Raw genomic sequence first — 17,515 nt, 5'->3', positions numbered from 1 at the left:
TGCTTCTCTCATCAGACCCAAACTTCTTAAATACAAAGATCATATGTGAATCACACATATGTACCCTGTGCTTTAATCTAAATATCATCATGCCTACAGCACATTTTCTAAACCTCAAAATTATAGAAAATAAGGCAGTTCTATTTTCTATCATCTAAAATCAAGTTAAAACAACCATAATTGCAATTTGTATAATGTTAATTCAAACTCAGTAAAGTTCCCTTCATTTAAAATTAAGGAAGAATAGGATCCAAACAACTTTTCCCCCAGAATTAAAACACATTATTACATAATTATAAAAAAACCATTTTAGAAATCAAAGTGTGTTGTTTCTTTAGGGATTAGATTTCTCTGCTATTTTTATAGCATTTAGATGAGCCTCTTGAAGTCATTTCCTAGGTAGTTACTAGAATCAGAAATATTTAAATTAAATATCTTAAAGTGTTTCCTCAGCCATATTACCTTATACAATGACTACCCTATGTATTATCTGGGTTAATCTGTCACTAGATTCTGTGACCTTTTTGACCCACACTACCCACTCAGAATTACAACTAAAATTTGTGCTGTCTTAAGAACTTTTTTTTAAGCTGGGTACAGTGTACCTTATTGATGATACATGACAAGGTTGGGCTGTTTCAGATCCTCCCCTTCTTCAGTGGGTCTGGATGGAAACTCGAGATAATGAGATATTCTCAGTGTGTTAGGGGATCCAGTTGGGGCAAAGACTCCCGCTCTCTTCCTCTAGCATTGTTGCTGGCACTGGTGGTCGAGGGGGCTCTTATTCCTTGGAGGCCATGTGGACCATAATGTCTGCCACTTTGTTGCTGTGGCCAAATTCATGGTCATAGTAGGAAATGAGTTCGACAAAGTGGCCTTGAGGGCAATGCCAGTCCCAGCATCAAAGATGGAAGGGTTGTGTCACTACTGAAGTCACAGAAGACCACCTGGTCCTCAGTGTACCCCAGAGTGCCCTTTAGAAGATCATGTGATGCCTGCTTCACCACTTTCTTGACATCATAACACTTGCAAGCTTTCTCCACGGCCAGCACCTTGAGGGTGGCATGCAAAAGAGCAGCGAGTTTCCCATTCTGCTCTGAGATAACCTTGCCCACAGTCTTGGCAGTGCCAGTACATGTGGGGATGACGTTCTTATCATCCCCACGGCCATTATGCCACAGTTTCCCAAAGGAACCGTCCAAGGTCTTCCGAGTGGCAATGGTGGCATGGACTGTGGTCATGAGTCTCTCAATGCCAAAGTTGTCATGGATGACCTTGGCCAGAGGAACCAAGCACCCGGTGGTGCAGGAGGCATTGCTGACAATCTTGAGGGAGTTGTCATACTTCTCATGGTTCATGCCCATCACAAGCATGGGGGCATCTTCAGAAGGGGCAGATATGATCATCTTTGGTACCGCCCTTCAAGTGAGCCCCAGCCTTCCCCTTGAAGATGGAGATGGACTTCCCATTGGACTGCACTTCTTACTGAATGGGACTTGCCATTCTCGTTCTCAGCCTTGACAGTGCTATTGAACTTGCCATGGGTGAAATCACACTAGAGTATATAGTTTAGGTCAAAGAAGGAATCATTGATGGCAACAATGTCCACTTTACCAGAGATGAAAGCAGCCCAGGTGACCAAGCATCCAATGCAGTAATATCCATTTACTTCCATATTCACCATCGTGTGTTTGGGAGATGGCAGGGCCTACATGGGAACAGGAAGTTGGTGGCTGCCTGTCACATGAGGAGGAGCAGAGAACCTAGAACTCTTTCTGAGAAAAAACAAAATCATGTAAATGGATGGATAATATACTTATTGTTGTTTGTTGTGCTGTTTTCATAACTCATGCCATTAAGTTTTCATACATCCTGAAATAGATTTCTGACTCAGGAAAAAGGACTTGGCACCTCATCAGATCCCATTAGAAAACATTCATATGGGTCAGCAGACAGACCTGGAACTATTTATAGGTGTTCTTTTTTTTAAACCCCCATGTCTATCTATATAAGATAGGCAATCCTAAGGAGAAAACGACCTGACCAACAGTTCCAAAGGGATATGGATGAGGATGAGGTGAGGGAAAACGAGAGGAAGCCAACAAACTCAAGGACAAGGGAACAATAAGAAATCTAAGATAGATGGTAAAGAGGACATAGAAAGTCTGGTGGGGACTGATCAACTTCAATGTAGCCAAGAGGGAATACCGAGAGCTGAATGAAGGTTGACCATGATAGTGAGACAGGAGGAAAGTAAATGGAAATAGAGGAATGAACTAGGAGCAAAAGACATTTATAGAGGTATAAATATAGGCATGTAAATATGTAAATATATTAACAATAGGGATATAGGTTTATGTACATATGTTTATGTGTTAAGTATTTTATTTATGTGTTAAGTATTGAGGTAGAAGATGGACAGTGGGCCTCCACTCAAGTCCTCCCTGAACATGACACTTTATTCTACTAACCTGGCATCCTGTAATGCTCACCTTCTGAACACAATCACTGAAGACAAAATGGGTGTGTAAGCAAATGTAATGAAGAAAGCTGATGGTGCTCAGTTATTACAAGATATAGGGTTTGGCCACTGGCAAACCTAACCAAAGAAAGGAAGGAAATTTTTTAATAGCAAGAATGAGGGAAAAAAGAGGAGACATTACACAGACCCTAATGAAATCAAATGGATATTTACACAGTACTACAAAGGGTACTCCAATGAATTCAACAAATGGACAAAAGACATGGACAAATTCTTGGACAAACAATCCCTCCCTAGACTAACCCAGATGGACATCAAGAATCTCAACAGACCCATAGCAATGGAAGAAATAGACAAGGTTATCAAGGAATTACCAACTAAAAATCCCCAGGACTAGATGGCTTCACAAGAGAATTCTACCAAGCATTCAGGGAAGAACAAGTGGAATATACTGAAGATAAAATACATGTGTTCATCGAAAGAATTCACCAAGAGTGTAATAAGTGAGCTTACAGACTGGAAAAACATCTTTAGCAATGACACATCAGACAAAGGCCTTATTACTACAATCTACAGTACTTTGTCACCTACAAAAAGAAAAAACCTAACTCCCGACTGAGGAGGTGGGCAAAGGACCTGAACGGAAGAAGCTCCACAAGGGCAGAAATCCAAAAGGTCAATAAACATAAGAGAAAATGTTCCTAATCATTAGCCATAAGAGAAATGCAAATTAAAACAACAATGAGATACCACTTAACACCATCAAAGATAGCCCAATTCAAAAAAATCGAACAACAACAAGTATTGCAGGGGCTGAGATAGGAATTCTTGTCCACTGCTGGTAGACCTGTAGGTATGTACAGCAACTATGGAACTTAATCTGGTAATATCTAAGACAGATGGAAATTGAGCTACCATACGACCCAGCAATCCCCACAAGGAGTTGGAAACAATCCAAATTTCCATCAACAGATGAATGGATTAAAAACTGCGGTACTGCATGCAATGGAGTACTACGCACCCCTAAAAAGCAGTGATGAACTTATGAAGCACATTGCCACATGGGAAGAAGTGGAGGAAATTATGCTAAGCGAAGTAAGCCAAGCACAAAAGGACACATACAACATGAGTCCACTCAGGTAAGCTAAAAAAAAAAAAATGCAAAAGGGGCATAGGGAAAACGCTACTGTATCCTGGGGTGAGGTCTGGATAGTTTAGCAGGGGTCAGACAAAATCCAGGGATACATATGGTGGTCAACTGAAAAGGAGGTGGGAGGAGAGAAAAATACATGGGTAGTGGGGGAACAGGGCATTGACGCACACAAGGGGAGGGTATTGTTTATATCTCAACAGGGAAAGAGGGACCAAACTTCAACCCAGTGCTCCAAGAAGTGAATGCAACATGCCAGCATGAAGCATGGAACCAATAGAGAGGTCTGAGAGGCTGGCCTCAATCATAACTACATGGACAGCCTTATTATCAAGGGTTTATGAGGGAGGGGTTGGTGGGGAGGGAGGGGGGAAAATGAGGTGCTGATACCAAGTGCTCAAGAAGAAAGCAAATGTTTGGAGAATGATGATGACAACAAATGTACAGATGTGCTTGACACAATGAATGGATGTATACATTGTGATAAAAATTGTAGGAGCCCACAATAAAAGTATTAAAAAAGAAAGAGAAGAAGAAATCGCTTCAGAGGACAACACTGAAGCTACAGCTCAGGAAGAGGGCCATGTCTGATCAGAGCACACAGGACCAAATGAAGGGGAAGGAAGAGAGAGGGGAACACATCCTAGTCCACCAAGCCCTATTGACATATTCCCGCTCAGAGCAGCCAAAACACAGACAGGACCATAGGGTGGACCCCACTACTAGACTTGATATCCCTCACTGACCCATAGAGCTACGGGGGACCACATTGGAGACACAGTGTGGGAGTTGCGCCCAATCTGACCCCACCACACTGAGGCATAACACTAAGGGTGTGTAACGGAACAGCAAAGGGATCAGAACAATGAAGCCCCCAGGGAATACCAAAAATAGACTTGTGGGCCAGGGCATGACACCCCATCAGACTCAACTGGAAAACAGGGCTCAAGTAGAAAGAAAATGTTTTGAAAATGATGATGGCAACATAGGTATAAATGTGTTTGATGCAAGTGATGTATAGATTGTAATAAGAGTTGCAAAAGCCCCCTGAAAATAATTTGCATTTTAGAAACAATTTTAAAAGTTCTCATACATTGGGACGCTAGATACAACAGAAGGAAATACTGTCCTGTCCTGAATGATCCCCACAAACTGTTTTTATGTCTGTCATTGTTGCAATGTATCAATCCATCTCAGTGAGAGATCTTCTTCACACTATTCTACATTTGACAAAGACTATTTTATTTACATGCATTACACTACAAAGATAATTTTATTGACACGTTTTCCAAAAGAATTGGAATGCAATTTTCTTCACTTACTTTTTTAAGGTAATGTTTTGTTTTATTTTATTTTATAATTGTATAAAGCACATTTGTACATTTATTACCCTCATCATTCTAAAAGCAGTTGCTCTCCATGTAAGCCCCTGGCATTGGGTCCTCATTTTTCCCCCTTTGTCCCCACTCCCTACTCCCTCATGAACCTTTGATTATTTAAAAATTATTATTTTGTCATATCTTACACTGGGCGACGTCTCCCTTCACCCACTTTTCTGTTATCCATCCCCCAGGGAGTAAGTTATATGTACATCCCTGTAATTGGTTCTCCCTCTCTACCCTACCATCCCTCCATCCGCCACTCTCACTACTGGCCCTGAAAGGATCATCTGTCCTGGATTCCCTGTGTTTCCAGTTCCTATCTATAGCAGTGTACATCCTCTGGTCTAGCCAGATTTGTAAGGTAGAATTGGGATCATGATAGTTGAGGGGAGGAAGCATTTAGGAACTAGAAGAAAATTGTATGTTTCATTGTTGCTACACTGTACCCTGACTGGCTCATCTCCTTCCCACAACACTTCCATAAGGGGATGTCCAGTTGCCTACAGATGGCCTTTGGGTCCCAACTCTGCAGTCCGCCTCATTCACAATGATATGATTTTTTTTTTGTTCTTTGATGCCTGATACTTCATCCCTTTGATACCTCATAATCACACAGGTTGGTGTGCTTCTTCCATGTGGGCTTTGTTGTTTCTCAGCTAGATGGACACTTGTTGACCTTCAAGCCTTTAAGACCCAAGATGCTATATCTTTTGATAGCCAGGCACCATCAGCTTTCTTCGCCACATTTGCTTCTGCACCCATTTGTCTTCGGCGATCCTATCAGGGAGGTGAGCACACAATGATATGATTTTTTACTTTTTGATGCCTAATAACAGATCCCTTTGGCACCTCATGATCACACAGGCTGTGTGCTTTTTCCATTGGGCTTTGTTCCTTCTGGGCCAGATGGCCGTTTGTTTACCTTCAAATCCTTAAGACCCTAGATGCTATATCTTTTGATAGCCAGGCTTTATCAGCTTTCTTCACCACATTAGCTTATGCACCCACTTTGTATTCAGCAGCAATCATGTCAGGAAGGTGGAATGCCAGTTTAATAAAACAATGTATTCTTGCATACAGTGAGTACTTGAGTGGAGACTCAATGTCCATCTGCTACTTTAATACTAAACCTATAAATACATGCACATAGATTTATTTCCCCATCATAATATATAAATACATTTACATATGTACATGCCTTTATTTAGAACTCCATAAATGCCCTTTGGCTCCTAGCTCTTTCCTCTATTTCCTTTGACTTTCCTCTTATCCCACTATCATGCTCAACCTTCATTTGGGTTTCAGTAATTCCTCCCGGTTGCATTATCCTTAATCACACCCTACCAGGCCTCCTGCACCCTTCTCACCACCGATTTGCATCACTTGTTGTTCCCTTGTCCCTGGGTTTGTTAACACCACTTCCTTTCTCCCCACATCCCCCTCTCCTATGCCACCTGGAACTGTCAGTCCTGTTGTTTTCTCCTCCAGATTTTCATCCAGCCTATCTTATTTAGAAAGACTTGTGGAAATAATAACATGCACAAAAACAAGACAGAGCAAAACCAAGCAACAATATATAACAAAACAGCAACAATAACAAACCACTGATAAAGAACAAAACACAAGAAAGAAAAGCTTGTAGTTAGATCAAGGACTGTTTGTTGGCCTTTAGGAGTGTTTTCTGGTTGAGTCTGATGGGAGGCCAAGCCCTGGCCCCAAACTCTATTTTTTTTATTCCCTGAGGACTTTGTTGCTCTGTTACCCTTGCTGTTCTGTTGCACACTCTTAGTATTTTGCCTCGGTGTGGTGGGATCAGATCGAGTGGCATTCCCACACTGTGTCTCCAGGGTTGTCCCCTGTAGGGCTATGGGTCAGTGAGGGATGTCATGTCTCATAGTGGGGCCAACCATATGGTCTTCTGTGTGGATTGGCTGCTCTGAGAGGGAATCTCTTCGTCAAGGCTTGGTGGGCCAGGATGTGTTCCACTCTCTCGTCCCCCCCACCTTCATTTGCTCCCATGTGCTTTGATCAGACATGTTCCTCTCCATGAGCTGCTGATTCATTGCTGTCCTCTTAAATAAATTCTTCTGTGGGGAAGGGCAGGAGCCTTCGTAGTTGGGATTGGGGCCAGCCCCTCAGACCTTGGAGCCTTGTTTTAACTAATGCTTTTGGTGCAACTAGGACTTCTGCCTTCAGCAGCATAGGTTCATGCTCCCATGCTACTTCTTGAAGTGGTGGAATGTTCACTAGTTCTTTTTGGTACAGTGACTATGTGTATTCTTTCCATCTTCTTTGAATGATTCTTGCATCATTAAATACTTTGTCCATAATTTTTCAATATTTCATCTAGAGGCATGATTATTTTTCTTGAGTTCTTTCAGTTTAAGATATGCTGATCATGTTCTTCATATTTTATATTCTAACTCTATGTCTCCACACATTGCATTATAATGTTTGGCTCTGTCTTCTCGGGTGGCCCTTAGAAATGTTCCATTCAACTCTCTTAGCTGTTATACGATTAAGAGCAAGTTTCACAGACAACTTTCCTCTAGTTCTTTAATGCTTTTGCCTCCCCCCACTATCATGACCCCAATTCTACCTTACATATCTGGCTAGACCAGAGTATGTACATTGGTACAGTTAAGAGCTAGAAACACAGGGAATCCAAGACAGATAAACCCCTCTGGACCAATATTGAGAGTAGCCATACCAGGAGGGGAAGGGGAAGGGGAAGGTGTGGGAGATAGGGGGAACTAATCACAATGATATACCTATAAGCTTCTTCCAGGAGGATGTACAACAGAAAAGTGGGTGAAGGGAAACATTTGTCAGTATAAGACATGAAAAAAATAACAATAGTTTATAAATTATCAAGGGTGCATGAGGGAAGAGGGTAGGAGAGAGAGGAGGGGAAATGAGAAACTGATACCAAGGGCTCAAGTAGACAGAAAATGTTTTGAAAATGATGATAGCAACAAATGTACAAATGTGCTTGACACGTGGATGTATATATGGATTGTGATAAGAGTTGTACGAGTCCCCAATAAAAATATTTTTTCTTTTTTTTTTTTTTTGATTATTTTTTTTTATTTTTCTATTTTAACAATTTATTGGGGCTGATACAATTCTTTTCACAGTTCATACATATACATACATCAATTGTATAAAGCACATCTGTACAGTCTTTGCCCTAATCATTTTTTTCTCTTTTCTTCTTTTACATTTTATTAGGGACTCAAACAAAAAAAAAATATTTTTTAAGAGCAAGTTTCAAAGTCTCTTCTGACACCCACTTTGATCTTCCTAGCCTCTCTTTGTAAGGATCTTTTGCTTTCTTTGTGAACGATGTTCTGATGTCATCCCACAGCTCATCAGGTGTTCTTTCATTAGTGTTTAAGGTATCAAAGTATTCTTGAGATGTTTTCAGAATTTAGGTGCGATACATTCAAGGTTTTATTGTGGCACTTCTGGACTTGGTTTCATTTTTTTCAGCTTCAACCTGAACTTACATTGATAGTTGTTCCGTGGTCAGCTGTTGGCCTGGTTTTAGTTGCTTATCTTGAACTTCTCCATCCTCTCTTCCCACAGGAAAGTCAATTTGATTTCTGTACTCCAAGCATTCTAAAACTATACAAGAAGTCCACTCGTATAGTTGCCTTCGTGTTGTTGGGGAGGAAAGGTGTTTGCTATGAACAAGTCCTTGGTTTTGCAAAATTACATTATACAATCTCCAGCTTCTGCTTTGAGAAGGCAGGTTTTCAATCATATTTTGAGTACCTTCCAAACTAAGGGGGCTCATCTTCTGGCTCTATCTTCAACAATGGTTGAATTCTTTTCTTTTTTTTTTATATTTATATTTATTTTTATTTATTTATTTTTTTTGATGTAATTTTATTTTATTTTTTTTTCTCTTTTCTTCTTTTACATTTTATTAGGGACTCCAACAACTCTTACCACAATCCATACATATACATACATCAGTTGTATAAGGCACATCCATAAATTCCCTGCCCCAATCATTCTCAAGGCATTTGCTCTCCACTTAAGCCCCTTGCATCAGGTCCTCTTTTTTTTTCCCCCTCCCTCCCCTTTCCCCCCTCCCTCATATGCCCTTGGTAATTTATACCTCGTTATTTTGTCATATCTTGCCCTATTCGGGGTCTCCCTTCCCCCTTCTCTGCTGTCCCTCTCCCAGGGAAGAGGTCACATGTGGCTCCTTGTAATCAGTTCCCCCTTTCCAACCCACTCACCCTCCACTCTCCCAGCATCGTCCCTCACGCCCTTGGTCCTGAAGGTATCATCCACCCTGGATTCCCTGTACCTCCAACCCTCATATGTACCAGTGTACAGCCTCTGTCCTATCCAGCCCTGCAAGGTAGAATTCGGATCATGGTAGTTGGGGGGAGGAAGCATCCAGGATCTGGGGGAAAGCTGTGTTCTTCATCGATACTACCTCACACCCTAGTTAACCCATCTCCTCTCCTAAGCCCCTCTATGAGGGGATCTCCATTGGCCGACACTTGGGCCTTGGGTCTCCACTCTGCACTTCGAATTCTTGTCATAGAGTTGTCAGTGTCTGGCAACGTTTTGATTCTGTCCTTAAAGTTTTCAGTACTTAATTCATCAAAGTGGACAGTCTATTCCTTCTTTGCAATCTGTTCTTGGTCCAGAAGCTCTGCTGAAACCTACTCACTTTCAGTTACCCTGGCTGGATTTGAAATACCAGTGACATAATTTCCAGCATCACAGCAATACACAAGACACCACAGTGTGAGAAAGTAACATACAGGCTGACAAATCCCGAGTCCATCAATCGGGCATCATGCTGAAGACTTCTCCTGATGAACTCCAGATCAACAACTCAGACAGCAGATTGCTAACTTGCAAGGCCATGGTAACTGATAAATCTTTAAATTTGTATGTCAGGCAGTGACTTCTTGTTTATGTCTCAAGACCCAAAGGTCATACCATGACAAGTCAAATAAAGGATCGAGAGCACCTGAATGAGCTTTTCCAGAATATGTGTGTGTGTGTGTGTGTGTGTGTGTGTGTGTGTTTGATACAAGTCACAACCTAGAGGGCACTATTCTTACAATTGTTTCAGTGATCACATCATCAGGAAGGTGACAACGATAATCACAATGAATCCAATGATCCAAACGAAGACCAATCACGGGACTGGCACAGGACCAGGAGGTGCTTCTTTCCACTGTGCAAGGGGTTGCTGGGAGTCCAGGACCAACTTAGCATCAACTAAGAGCAGCAGCAAAGGGAATAGGGGAGGATGGGGTGGAAGCAAAGGCTGTGGGCAGTGTGTCCATTCAAGGTACATCATGGGACCCAGGTGGCTGGAGTGGACAAGCACCAATTTTATTACATCATATCTCAGGCACCACCTCTATTTGTTCACCAATATTCATCCATTACATAAAAGCTTACATTAGCCCTGAATGGTTTTCAGTCACGTTTTACGGGGTAGAGTGAAAAGTGTTCCAACTAGATTACAAGCAACCAACTTCATTAAGTAATGGAAATACTAAAGTTCTCATGTTTAAAACCACATTTTCTAAGCTTTCAAAAGAGCAACGTAACTGCATTTTGAAGAGGAGGTCTCTTAAAACTGAAATCCAAATACACATATTCCAAAGTATACCTAACAAAACAATAACCAAAAATATAATTCTTTATAGATCATAAGACAAACTGCCTTTAAATCACTGGCACTAAGAAACTACACTCTCATATTATTATGAAGTTTTAAAAAGTGATGATAGTAAAATATGTCTTGCACTTTTTAAATCTTGGGTTTTTAAAAATGTGTTATATATATTAAGTACTAGTTCCAACCTTCAGAAGATTTTTATCCTGTAATACAAGTAATTTTCTGAAAGAGCATTGCTGTGTGAAGAAAATTAAACAATTGTCTCAATTTATGTGTATGTCTGAAAAAGTATCCTTTAAAAGGGTTATATTCTTAAAGGGTCACAAATAGTAGATTGAGGTTTGTAATATGTATCAAAATGGAAATTTTATTTTGATAGACTTTATATCATTCTACTTGCCCCACTTAAATGTAGGTATAAGAATGCTAAAAATCTGCAGCATTAACATTTTAACTCATTGCTCTAAAATGAATGTATCTTGACTGTCTATATGCTTGGGGTGAGTCATTTATCCTCTTGTTCTCCCACAGAGAATCTGATTGCATTCCAACTACCCAGCTGGAGAAGTCAGCTACCTTGGGAAAAGTGGATCTCAAGCAAGGATCTGTGAAGAGCTTTCCTCTCCTGCCCAGGAGTCTAAATGTGGCCTGAGGTGGCCATTGTCACCTCTTTATAGCAAAGGATGCCAGCGCAGGCACCCCACTGCCTTCTTCAGGTAGTTGTAGTATTTGTGAGTGCACCATTGCAGAAGGTGAGGGAATAGACTTCAACAGGTTTATGCTTATTTCCAAGGGACCTTATGTGACTTTGACTCCTTTTCCCTTAGCGTCATGCCCACAAGTGCATTAACATTCAATTATCTTTGGAAATGTTGAGTTATTATCAAAAGTTTTTTCTATCTAACCTACTTTGTAAATAACACAAGTTGCAGAACTCTAAGCAAATAAATAACAATTGGCTCTTTTTCAGGTCTTTGTTGTAAAAGCCAGCGTGAGCACAGCTGATAGAGCAGGTACTGGCCCCGGCGCTCTCACACTATTAGAACTCACTTGTTCTCCGACCAGCCCTTGGAGGAAGGTGCATTACCCATTATCATTTTACAGATAAGGACCCTAAGCAGCATAGAGCTAAGTGCTGCATGCTAGTTAATCAAAGTCCTCAGTGACATGTTTTCTGGAAGTGCATTATGATTTCAAAATGTGAAGCTGATATTCTCAAGGTATGTAACTGTGCACAAAGTAAGGTGCTATCAGACACTGAGAGGCAGCCAAGAGATTTGTCCAATGACAAAAAGGGTAAAAACACTACTAACTTGCAAAAAACAACTGTTAAATAAGCCAATTGTATAGGAAAATATCAGCATGGGTTTGAAGAGAAACCCTTAAAATAAAGCTGGTTTGTAAGTGACTGCACAGCATGAGTGGGGCTAAATGTGTCCTTGGAAGAAGATGAGTGGAACTGAGCAGGGAGAAGGAGAAAGGGCTTTGGGTGTTAGCAGAGGGCATGAAAGGGGGAAGCAAAGGATTATTAAGAAATTTGTAAATGAAACAATGACTTTGATGAAAGAGATTTACTACCACGAACTATAGTATAGCCTAAACATCACTTTGCTGAAATAGAGGAAAGAACTAAGAAGCAAAAGATATTTATAGAGGTATAAATATTAGCATGTATATGTGTAAATATATTACTATATAAGGATAGCGACATAGGTCTGTGTACATATATTTATATGTTATGTATCAAGGTAGCAGACGGACTTTGGGCATTCACTCAAGTCCTTCTTCAGTGCAAGAACATTCATTCATAACCTGGTATTCTGTGATGCTCACCTTCCTGACACAATCGCTGAAGACAAATGGGTGCATAAACAAATGTGGTGAATGAAGAAAGTGGATGGTGCACAGCTGTTAGAAGATGTAGGGTCTGGGGTCTTAAATATGTGAAGTTAAACACGTAGCCATCTAGCAGAGAAGCAACAAAGACCACATGGAAGAAGCACAACAGCCTGTGTGAAAACAAGGTGTCGATGGGATCAGCTATCAGGCATCAGAAGATCCAAAACAATCATATCCATGCATATGAGGGGGTTGGAGTGGAGAACCAAAGCCTTCTGTAGACAATTGGACATCCCCTCACAGAAAGGTCACAAGGAATGGGACAAACCAGCCAGGGTTCAGGTGGGAGAGGAAGGGGAAAATAGAGAAACTGATACCAGGGGCTCAAGTAAAAAAAATGTTTTGAAATGATGATGGCAGTATATGTACTAATGTGTTTGATACAATTGATGAATGGATTGTTACAAGAGTGTTAAGATACTCTAATAAAATGATTTTTTAAAGATTCCTTTATTTATATTAGTAATGTTCTTCAAACATCTTAGAAAATATATTTCCAGTAAGCCTACTGCTATTACTTCTACTTATGGCTTTTTCTTTCATCAAACTCTGATTTTCAAAGAACAGACTCACCGCCATCAAGTTAATGCTAACTCATAGTGACTCCCTGTGGGTTTCTGAGACTGTAACTGTTTGTGGGAGTGAAAAGCCTGGTCTTTCTCCCGCAGTTGCAGGTGGTTTTGAACTACAAACCATGTGGATCACTGCCCAATATGTAACCACAAACTGCTAATTCTACAGAAAACTGTAACCCTTGGCTTCTAGATCATTCCATTACAGAACCAGAAAGTTCGAGTCAGAACTAATATAATGTACACTGGTACAGATAAGACCTCACGACACGCGAAATTCCGGTCAGCTAAACCCTCAGGAAAAGAAACGGGAGTAGTGATACCAGGAGGGTAGTGGGAAGGTGGGGAGAGGAGGGGAGAAAAGGAAAACCGATCACAATGATCAACACATAACCATACACCAACCCACACGCATACCCCAGGGGACAAACAACAGAAACCATGGGGGAAGGCAGACAGCTGTTGGAGTTAGGATATGAAACTAATAATTTATAATTTATCAAGGGGTCGTGAGGGCAGGAGGACAAGAGGGAGGAACACAGAGGAGCTGATATCAGGGGCTCAAATAGAAAGTAAATGTTTATAGAACAATGATGGCAGCTGTAGCTGAGAAGCAACAAAGCCCACGTGGAAGAAGGACACCAGCCTGTGCGATCACAAGGTGTCAATGGGATCAGGCATCAAAGAAAAAAAAATCATATCAATGTGAATGAAGGGGAGTGCAGAGTGGAAACCCAAAGTCCATCTGTAGGCAATTGGACATTCTCTTATAGAAGGGTCTCAGGGAGGAGACAAGCCAACTAAGGTGCAGTATAGCACTGATGAAACATAAAACTTTCATCTACTTCTTTAATGCTTCCTTCCCCCAACTGTCATGATCCCAATTCTGCCTTAAAAATACGACTAGACCAGAGAATATACACTGGTACAGATAAAAACTGGAAACACAGGGAATCCAGGAGAGATAAACCTCTCAGGAACAAAAATGAGAGAAGCCATACCAGGAGGGGAAGGGGAAGGTGTGGTAGAAAGGGTGAACCAATCACAATAATCTACATATAACCCCTTCCCTGGGGGACGGACAACAGAAAAGTGGGTGAAGGAAGACATCAGACAGTGTAAGATATGACAAAATAATAATAATTTATAAATTATCAAGGGTGAGGGAGTGAGTGAGGGTGGCAGAGGGAAGAGAAAAAATGAGGAGCTGATACCAATGGCTCAAGTAGAAAGCAAATTTTTTGAGAATGATAATGGAACAAATGTACAAATGTGCTTGACACAATGAATGGATGGATGGATGGATAGATGGATGGATGGATGGATGGATGGACGGATGGATTGTGATCCGAGTTGTACGAGCCCCCAATGAAGTGATTTTTAAAAAAACAATAATGATGGCAGCATATGTACAACTATGCTTGATACAATTTATATGTGGGGTTTTATAAGAGCGGTAAAAAAAAAAACTAAGATACAATTCAGCCCTGACATTTGCTTGTGTCATTGTGAGCAAGTTATTGAAACTGTCCCTCCCCAGTTTCCTTCCTCGAGCTAGGAGCCACACAGTCCCTCTCACTTCCCATTCTGAGAGAATTAAACCGAGATAGTGTACGTGAGGCACTGAGTCTCAGCCATAGGGCTTGGCCATGAGAGTCTCTCAGTGAATTTAGAATTCCTTCACCCCTGTCCTCCTCTTCTTCACACTCACACTAGAACAATGAAAGGGACTCTTTAGATGGCCCATGAAGGAGCTCTCTGGTGGCATAATGGTTACATGTTGGACTGCTAATCATTAGGTCAGCAGTTTGAAGCCAGGTGCTCCTCAGCAGAAATAGAGAGCTTTCTACTCCTAGAAAGAGTTACAGTCACTGCAACTCACTGGGTCAGTTTCAGCCTATCCTTTAGAGTCGCTAAGAGCTGGCAATGAGTTTGGTTTTGGGTTTAAGGTGACCCACTGCACCCTTTGTGATTTTGAAAATGAAAAAGTAATGGTTCGTCACTTGACAGTCTAAACCACAAAACAATCTAAAGTTAAAGAATTGATTCTTTCTGTTTATTAACTTTTAGTTTACTAGGAAGGAGATTTGTATTGCCTTCCCATTGTTTATACCCACATTTGAAGCTACCATTAGAAAAAGTCTCTCTCTCTCTCTCTCTCTCTCTCTCTCTCTCTCTCTCTCTCTCTCTGTCTGTCTCTGCTTTACATTCTCCTCCTTCAAAACACTCACAACCAGTCACCCCACCTGCACAGTCCAGACCTGCTGCTGCCAGCTCTCCAGCATGATATCAAACAGCTGCAGGGCATCCTGTAAATTGAATCTACAAAGAAGAATGAAGTGGAGAACAAAGGCAATATTCTTGATAATATCAACAAAGAATTCTGACAAGGATTTTTTTAAAAGTAAGAAATGGTTCAACCCCGATTAGTTGAATATGAAATAAAATTTACTAAATGATAGCTCAGCTATTGTTTATACTGTGTCAGTGTAAAGAAAGCAACATGGCCTCCTGACACCCTCAAATAAATAGATACACACACAGATGAAAGTTGGTCTACATACAGGCATGAAGCAGGGAACCAATAGAGAGGTCTGCGAGACTGGCCCCAATCCCAACTACATGGGCATCCCTCCCTCCCACCCTCCCTCCCCTCAAAAGAATTCACTTCAGAGGATAGCACTGACGCTACAGCTCAGGAAGAGGGGCACGTCTGATCAGAGCACACAGGAGCAAGCAAAGAGGGAAGGAGAAAGAATGGAACACATCCTGGGACACCAAGCCCTGAGGTGATTTTCCTACGCTGAGCAGCCAATGCACAGACAGGACCATAGTACTGGCCCCACCATGAGACAAGATGTCCCTTACTGGCCCATAGTGCTATATGGGACAACACTGGAAACATAGTGTGTTAGTCTGGGTACTTTAGAGAAAAAAATCCACAGAAACTCATGTATAAGAGAGAGTTTTATATAAAGCTTAAGTGCTCATCAAGAAAACATCCCGTGCTTGCTTCGGCAGCACATATACTAAAATTGGAACGATACAGAGAAGATTAGCATGGCCCCTGCGCAAGGATGACACGCAAATTCATGAAGCGTTCCATATTTTTTTAAAAAAAGAAAACATCCCAACCCAGTTCTGCCCAAGCCCACAAGTCCAACACCATTAACCCATATGTCCGACACCAATCCACATTAACCCATATGTCCAACATTAACCCATATGTCCGACACCAATCCACAAAGTCCTCCTCCACCTCACAAAACACACGCAATGACGCCGACTAGGAGGAAAGCCAAGTCAATGAACGTGTAAGCATCTCAGCGCTGGCAGGGGTCTCCACACGGGTGCTCCAGCACCAAGGGCTGCATCAGGGTAGGTTCATGTGGCTTCTCCTCAGGGATGTCTTGCAGGAAGTGAGCCTTGTCAGCTGAAACAGGGAACTGGCTAATGCAACTGCACCCTGGTCCGACCATCACAAAGCAAGCACCAGAGAACGCGAAAGACAAGGCTCACTGAGCATTTATCCCTGTACCCTTCAATTAACCCTACATGTGCTTATTAGCCAGGTTGGCACAAAAAACTAACTCACACAGTGTGGGAATTGTGCCCGATCTTACCCCACCACACCAGGCCAAAATGCTAAGGGCATGCATCAGAGCAGCAAGGGGAGCAAAGCAATGAAGTATCTGGGGAAATCCAAAAATAGTCTTTGGGGCCAGGGCATGACACCCCATCAGAATGAACTGGAAAACACTCCTAAAGATCAACAAACAGACCTGGAACCATTTATAGGTTTTTCTTTCTTATCATTGGTTTGATGTTGCTGCTGTTATTGTTTTCTTTTCTGGTTTGGTTTTGTTCTGTCTTGTTGTTGTTTTTTAACTTGTCCTTTTGTGTGTTTTTTTTTTTTGTTTTAAATGTTTTATTAGGGGCTCATACAACTCTTATCACAATCCATACATATACATACATCAATTGTATAAAGCACATCTGTACATTCTTTGCCCAAATCATTTTCTTTTCTTTCTATCTTTTTTTTACATTTTATTTGGGACTCATACAACTCTTATCACAGTCCATACATATACATACATCAATTGTATAAAGCACATCCATATATTCCCCGCCCCAATCATTCTCAAAGCATTTGCTCTCCACTTAAGCCCTTTGCATCAGGTCCTCTTTTTTTTCCCCTCCCTCCCCGCTCCCCGCTCCCTCATGTGCCCTTTGTAATTTATACATCGTTATTTTGTCATATCTTGCTCTATCTGGAGTCTCCCTTCCCCCCCTTCTCTGCCGTCCCTCTCCCAGGGAGGAGGTCACATGTGGATCCCTGTAATCAGTTCCCCCTTTCCAACCCAC

At 41.4% G+C, this 17,515-nt stretch overlaps 1 non-coding gene and 1 pseudogene across 1 annotated transcript; one reads left to right on the top strand and one right to left on the bottom strand.

Annotated features, from left to right (window-relative positions):
- Nucleotides 1–693: 693 nt before the first annotated feature.
- Nucleotides 694–1,825, bottom strand: LOC142426782 (glyceraldehyde-3-phosphate dehydrogenase-like; annotated as a pseudogene).
- Nucleotides 1,826–16,152: 14,327 nt separating this feature from the next.
- On the top strand, nt 16,153–16,259 carry LOC142426972 (U6 spliceosomal RNA). The gene has a single exon (XR_012779822.1). It is a non-coding gene; the product is annotated as a U6 spliceosomal RNA (small nuclear RNA).
- Nucleotides 16,260–17,515: the final 1,256 nt, after the last annotated feature.

The sequence above is a fragment of the Tenrec ecaudatus genome, chromosome 14 (assembly GCF_050624435.1).
Source record: "Tenrec ecaudatus isolate mTenEca1 chromosome 14, mTenEca1.hap1, whole genome shotgun sequence".
Classification (NCBI taxonomy): Eukaryota; Metazoa; Chordata; class Mammalia; order Afrosoricida; family Tenrecidae; genus Tenrec; species Tenrec ecaudatus.
This window is presented reverse-complemented; position numbering and strand designations above follow the sequence as displayed.